The sequence below is a fragment of the Poecilia reticulata genome, linkage group LG14 (assembly GCF_000633615.1).
Source record: "Poecilia reticulata strain Guanapo linkage group LG14, Guppy_female_1.0+MT, whole genome shotgun sequence".
NCBI lineage: Eukaryota > Metazoa > Chordata > Actinopteri > Cyprinodontiformes > Poeciliidae > Poecilia > Poecilia reticulata.
In genome coordinates this window covers 25356136-25362914 of record NC_024344.1, presented here as the reverse complement: position 1 = coordinate 25362914, position 6779 = coordinate 25356136, and the positions used below count along the sequence as shown (strand labels likewise).

General features: G+C 38.9%; 1 protein-coding gene across 12 annotated transcripts in view; it reads left to right on the top strand.

Moving 5' to 3' along the window:
* The window catches only part of ncam1a (neural cell adhesion molecule 1a), a 315548-nt gene that overhangs the window by 74286 nt on the left and 234483 nt on the right, over positions 1-6779 (top strand). The window lies entirely within an intron of this gene.

The following is a 6779-nucleotide window of genomic DNA, read 5'->3' as shown; positions in this document are numbered from 1 at the left end:
TCCGGTAACAGTCGCTGAACTGATTCGTTCCGGTAACAGTCGCTGAACTGATTTGAAGATTTAAGAAAAAAAAAACTATAAAAATGCTGAGCAGGAAGTTGAAAGTAAAATTGCTAACCTGGCCTGACGGATCGGAGATGAACAACATCTGGACATTTTGATGATGAAATTATGAAAGAAGACTGATATTAGTTGTTTCTTTGATGTTGGAGGAACGGTGGAGGCAGCTGGATTATGCAATGCTGTTTTATATTTTAATTTGAGATTATAAAACCTTGAAAATCATTTTTGTACCATCTCCTTTAACACGGAACAAGCCTCCTTATTTAATCTACTTTTCTTTACAAGAAAACATTTTCTGCTCTCCTAATAAAACTCAGTAGAATTATTTGTTTATAAAAAAAAACATTGTTCTTTTTCTGAACTCGTTTCTTTAATCGTCTTTTCCCCATCTGGCATTTTCTTCAAATCTGTAATTTACAAGCATTTTTTTTTTATTTAAAAAAAACAATTAACTTATATTAAAAAACAAAAATAAAATAAAAACAACCTTCAGTAAAGAACGAATCGTGTTATTGTGGTGTGCTTGTTAAACAGGCCTGCTGTTTTTGTTTGTGTTTTTTTTTTGCCCGTCAGTCGGTTTTATGGCCTATTGGTTTGATTAAATGTGGCTTCTTCGTACAAAGTGACGGAGTAAACAAATAAGCTGGTGAAAACACATTGCGTAATGGCTTCATTAAAGTCAGACAGTTTGGCAGATAAAGTGCGACTGCAAAGCAAATCCAGATTCCCCGCGGGGTTTACCCGAACAGAACACACCCGTGCTTCGTTTCATCTCGTACCTGAGTTTTTATCTAAAAGCCGCTCCCAGCTGCTTGTGTCTGTCTGTACGGCTCTGCATGCAGTAACATCGAGAATCCTGTCGGCTTTGCCATATGGTGAAGTCTGCTGGGAACAATGGAGCGGAGGTCAATTAAAAAACCTGAATTCAGCATTACTTTATTTTTACTTGGTCAAGCTTTGACCAGTGGAGCTCCGGAGAGAGGAGGATTACTGGAGTCCTAAGCTCCAGATATTTCTTGTTTTCCGCGGCTCTAATTAATCGGGGCAGGGTTRTTCTGCYGGGCTTAGCTGGCCCCTTGTCAATTTGCAGCCATCAGCTCGCTTAAACGCGTCTCAACAGGACCTGGGAGTTATCAGCGATAGATAGCAAGCATTTAATAGGAAAAGCTTCAACAAGCTGATGAGATGCTGAGCAACATAAATGCAATCAATAAAGATTTGTGGTTGGGAATGGAAGATGGCAATTTTAGCCTGTAGACTGAAGTGTTGTGATTAGAAAATTGGCCCTTTTATCATTGACGTGCGTTTCTTTCTGAAATGTAGTGTTTAAGGGGAAGGGCTAAAGGACAATCATTCATATAATCTTTCTATTTATTGTGGTGTGGGGAAATTACTTTGAGTTGAAGTCGCGGGTATTGTTACGGTGAATACGTAGAGGACCCAAGTAAAGGGAGAGGAGGCAGCGGACACGGGGCGACTTTCTTTATAAACTGAAGAACTGGGAACACCTGCAGTATTTCAAGAGTGGGATCACTTTATGAGCTACATCTGCTCCTTTGTGTCCTTAAAGCAGAGAGGAAATCAACATGGTGGCAACTCAACGCATCTGGGCTTCCGGACGGCATGAGAAGGACTTGTTAAAGGTCAAACCAAGCATTAGGATGGCGGAAGAAAAGGGATTTAAGCAGAACGGACAGACGGCTTCACAATAAAAGGCCACAGTAGCTCGTTATAACCAAGGTGTGCAGAATAAAACGGGCTGAACCTGGAAGCAGATGAGCTGCTGCAGCAGCAGATGACACCAGCAGCCGCTGCTGTCGGCTACGAACCCGAGGCTGAAATCCACTGGAAATGGACTGGTTGGAAAATGCAGCCTAGACTTTCAGCTGCAACATTCAGACGGTTTGGTCAGACATTGCATAAAAAATTTAACTTTGTAAGAAAAGTTAAATTTTGACCCTTTGTATGGTTTCAGCCACCTGCCCCAGCATTCCTGCTGACCATCTTCATCCCAATAATGAGTTCAAAAAGCTCAGATCTTATCTTGAATATGAGTTGGGCAGTGTTCCTAATAAATTGGCGTAAGTGTCATACGCTATATTGTTTAGAAGAAACAAGTCAAAGATTTTAAGGGATTAGCGACAAATGAGGTTATTGTTCAATTAATTGTATAATATTAATATGTCAAGGTCTGAGAAACGTTGGTTTATTTAATTTACTGACCTAAAAGTCCCTGAGTCTTGTTGAACTTTTGATTTAGATGTAACCTTAGTTTGTTCTTTTGTTTTATGAAGTTTTTCAAAAATGTTCATATTTCCTGTTTGATTCAAAATGTGCATTGTTTTGCAGTGATCAGACCAGTTGAACTTAGACACATTTTTCATAAAAAGAGTTTTATAAATGGAATTAGGTATGAATGAACATATCTTCATTTACAACTTCATAAGATTATTTCTGCTTTTCCTGATCGTGGAGTGAAAAATCTTTAAAAGATGATTTTTCAAAATAAGGCTGCTGAGAATCTAAAGTTTTCAAGGAACAAATACTTGGATAACATCTGCAGATGGAGAGACACTTGACAATGTCAGAGTGGGCTCTGACAAGAGTAAGGAAACATCCTGCATTTATACAACTCCTCACGCAGGTGGGGACTGGAAAACGTTTAGCTGCTGGACATCTACGTCACTCAATTCCGAGAAACATCTGACAACCAAGTTCCTTATTTCAATAAAAATAAAAAAGGTGTGATATTCATAAATATCAGAGATGTTCCAAAAGGTTAAAAGGTGTGATCTTACTCATGGGTCAGAGATGTATCTTTGAGTTTGTTGACTGCACATTTTGAAAGGGTGGGTGTCAATATTTCCCCTACGATCAGCAGATGTTCTTAACTGATGTCTTATTTTTATTCTTAGGTGTTAAAAAGCTGAACTTTAACTGACAATATATAAATTTAAACAGCATCCTGCTAGTACTTGAAGCGATAAGCTTCTTCCTGTCACAGCTCTGATCTGCTTGCATTTCCTGTTAAAACGGTTTCATATGCAGACACTTCTATTCGTTCTTTGCACACATAGCTGCTGTTGAACAAGTATGTATCAGCTTCAAATAAAAGTATTAAACCCCTTAATTTTGTTGTTTCTTTAATATGATGCTAAAAGTAATTCTATTTGGATATAAGTATAGAATATATGAGCTTCATCTAAGCTTAAGAAGCTATATGGTAAGCTTACTATAACTTTATGCAAAATTAATCCCAGGACTTTTAAGAGTCTCAGGGTAGCTTCCTATAATAAAACAAAGCAAAATTAACATATTAAAAAGTATTTACACCCTCATAAAAGTTTGCACCCTGATTCATTTTGATGCCTATAGGTTAGGAACATAAGGGTCAGAGATGATCATAAGGTCAGAGATGATCAGACATGATTTTAATTCAACATTCATTCACACACAAAAGAAAGAAAACAACTTTTATCCTTTTTTTCTCCAGAGTATTACCTGATGATTTAGTGTATGGAGGGATTATTAGCTTGTAAAGACCTACTGGCTTTTAAACTCACTGGTTGCCATGGCTACCTGTGTTTATCTCACAGCTTTTTCATTACCTATAGCCAGCATTTTGTCAGCATACAGCTGTTTATAACGGCTTGATTAAATAAGTGATGCTTCCAAATTGACATCCGTGAATGAGATGCGTCTTAATGGCCTTTACGCGTTACGAGTGGATCAATGACCAGAGAAAATGGCCCAAACGTTGGACTAGAAAATTTAAAGCAACATTATTTATTCCCGGTCAGATCATCAGCTCTCAGTGAGACATGTCACTGAGAGCTGACATGTCTCAGTGACATGTAAATAAGTTCCTTATTTACAGTCCCTGTAAATAAGACAATCATCTTCATGATGACTTTTTATTTTTAAAAACAAAGCAGAATTCATATTTTGTGTGCAAAGGATAGCTACATCTACTTTGGATGTAGCTAAAACCTCAGGAATCAAAGGTGCAGCAGGTTTGAACCAGAGGCAGTGCAACAGAGCTACAGAGATGCTAAAAATACTAAAAAATATAACCTCTGACAACTGCAGGCAGACACTGTAAAGTTGCGTTCAGGAGTTGTTGAAGAGGGGTGATCTGTGCGGGCGGCAAGTTGTAAATTAATTTACTAGCTGTTTAGTTAGAATAACGTATTCTTTTCTGCCTTCTGAAAGCAACATGCGCAGCAGAGCGACTGCTGACGCACTGCAACGTCGACTGATGATCCCTGATAACTGGGAATCTGACTGAAGCCTCATAGTTGGGTTAACAGGTCACCATCTTATTGGGAAGTTTAAAATCAGAAAATGCAAACACCACACAGTCAACGTTTAGTTCAATAAGATGTTCCTTCCACCGTAGCAGAGTGTTTCAACCTCAGACAGAGGCCATCATGGTTAAATTCAGTCATTAGTCTTTGATTTAATGCATTAAAAACAGGATTTGATAGAATCTAGTCCTCTCTATTGGAGTTGCTCCATCATCTGCAGCTCATTCAGAGCTCTGCTCATGCTAGCAGCTCTAGGTGGTGATAGCTCATTGGCAAAGCTAAATGAAATGGTAGATTTTCAATGGCATCCTCYGCCTCGGGGCTTCGAGCTCTATTGACGGTTCAGCTGTATGTTTTTAGATTTACCGCTTCATTTTCCAGCCAGCATGCTCACTTTCAATGTGGCAGGAGTTCGAGATCCGAGATGAGACACATATGTGAGGGGGGGAAAAAAACAAACAAACCGAGGACCTTTATTACTGTGCAGCTGCTTGGAGCCTGTCTACTGCACTGCACTTTTTGTTAGGAGCTACGTGCTAAAAGCAATGAATAATTAGAGTCTGACAACTGCTAGGTGCTTTCATGGGGGATTTGTCTGTCAAACTTGACAGATCAAACAATTTCTAAACTCAAAGTCAACACAACAAGAGCGAGCCAAGCTAATTAGCACTAAAAAAACAAAACAAAAAACAACTAAATCCTAAATAAAAATGTCAAAGACCTGGGAGTTTCTTTGTTGTATTTGTTGTTGATGCTTTACGGTTTGGCAGGCAGGCCTGTTGGTCAGCTCAGAGGGAAAAAAGCAAGTCTGTGGTTAAGCTTGAATGTGAGGTAGAAGGCATCACATAGTTTAGTCCTGATAAAGACCCAGGCTTTATGTGCCAGATGGATGGAGATACTGCTGGAGGTTTAAGGCAACATACAGAAGAATGCTGATGTGGTTATAGCACCCAGTAATTTAGCTAAGTGGCTGAAAACACTCTATAATAGTCTTGCCAACAGTATGCACAGCAATGCTATAGATATTTGCCCAAATGTAGTATTCATGAATGCTGCTTTCATGTTTGCCTGTATGTATTTTTAGGCACTTTCTGTGACCTGACAGTAGAAAAAGTCAGATTTTTATTCTAATACCATTCATGCCATCCAAAAATGTCAGTTACTAATTACTGTAGACCGTAATGGCAACGAGTAACTCTGCTGCTCTGGTCCATCCAGAGCTGGCATGTGGTCACCACAAAAATCTAAACTTTTTGTGCTAAAATTTAAAGTTCATTTCAGTGTACACATCAGATTTACATTTTTTTTTTAAAACTGTTAGTTTAAAAAAAAAAAAAAGTCCCTGTAAATCATTCAGTTAGCACAGTTTCCTGGGTTTGTTCTGGCTATGTGATAGATCATGTTGTCATTTGGGTTTTGTTTAATTTCTTGTTTGGAGAAATGTAAGTATCACCTGGTGCACATCTCCAGCAGCCATTGGACAAGAACCAGGTGCAGCTTGGACAGGCTCCCAGTCTATCACAGGACTCTTTATCAAATCTTTAAATTATTTGGACATTATAACTTTACCTGACAAATATATATGATGGTGCTATTTATTTAACCAGATCCAAATCAAGACACAGAATCCAATAGCACCTTTCTAAGACAAAACATGATTGTTTCATCTCATTTTTGCACATTTACTATTCAGGATGTAACCGGCTTCAGAGGCAACTTTGTTTAGCACTTAGAGAAAAATAACCCCTCACCTGTCAGAAACGAGCCTTACTTTTGTATATATGTTACGTATATGTTATGGAAATGACATTCGTACTTGAGGGAAATGGAGCTGCTCTGTTTTACCTCTAGGATTCGTTTTAAGCAGTACGTCTGGGCTGGCCGTTTCCATCCGACGCGCCGCAGCGGCAGCCGGCCGTCGCTCTGCAGCCAGCTGCAGCAGAGCCCACAGACTGCGTACCTGGTAAAGATGATGGATGTATTGGAAATAATATTGGATCTGGATTTTGGAGCCATCACTCAGGTTCATGACAGGTCACTGATGAGAATCACAACTATTTCCTGTCTTTCCCTGGAGGAATGTGTTGCTCTGGGGCTGGAGGTTGTAACTGGAAGTGATTGCTGAGGTGACATTGACAAAGAACATTTGTTTGTGTTCTTGAAACGCATCAGTTAGGCACCATGTAAGACATTTCCCTCGCTATTTCGCCCAGCGGTGTTTTCAGTGCTCCAGTCACTTTGTTTATTTTCTTTTTTTTTTTTTTTAACCAGACCAGATAAACCTTCTGCTGTACTCGACCTTTACAATCCCACTGAACTTGAAGCCAGGCCTTATTTTACTTTTTTTTTTTGTAACTTCCATTGTGAATGAATAAAAAAAAAAAGCTTATTTTTATATTTTGGTGTCAG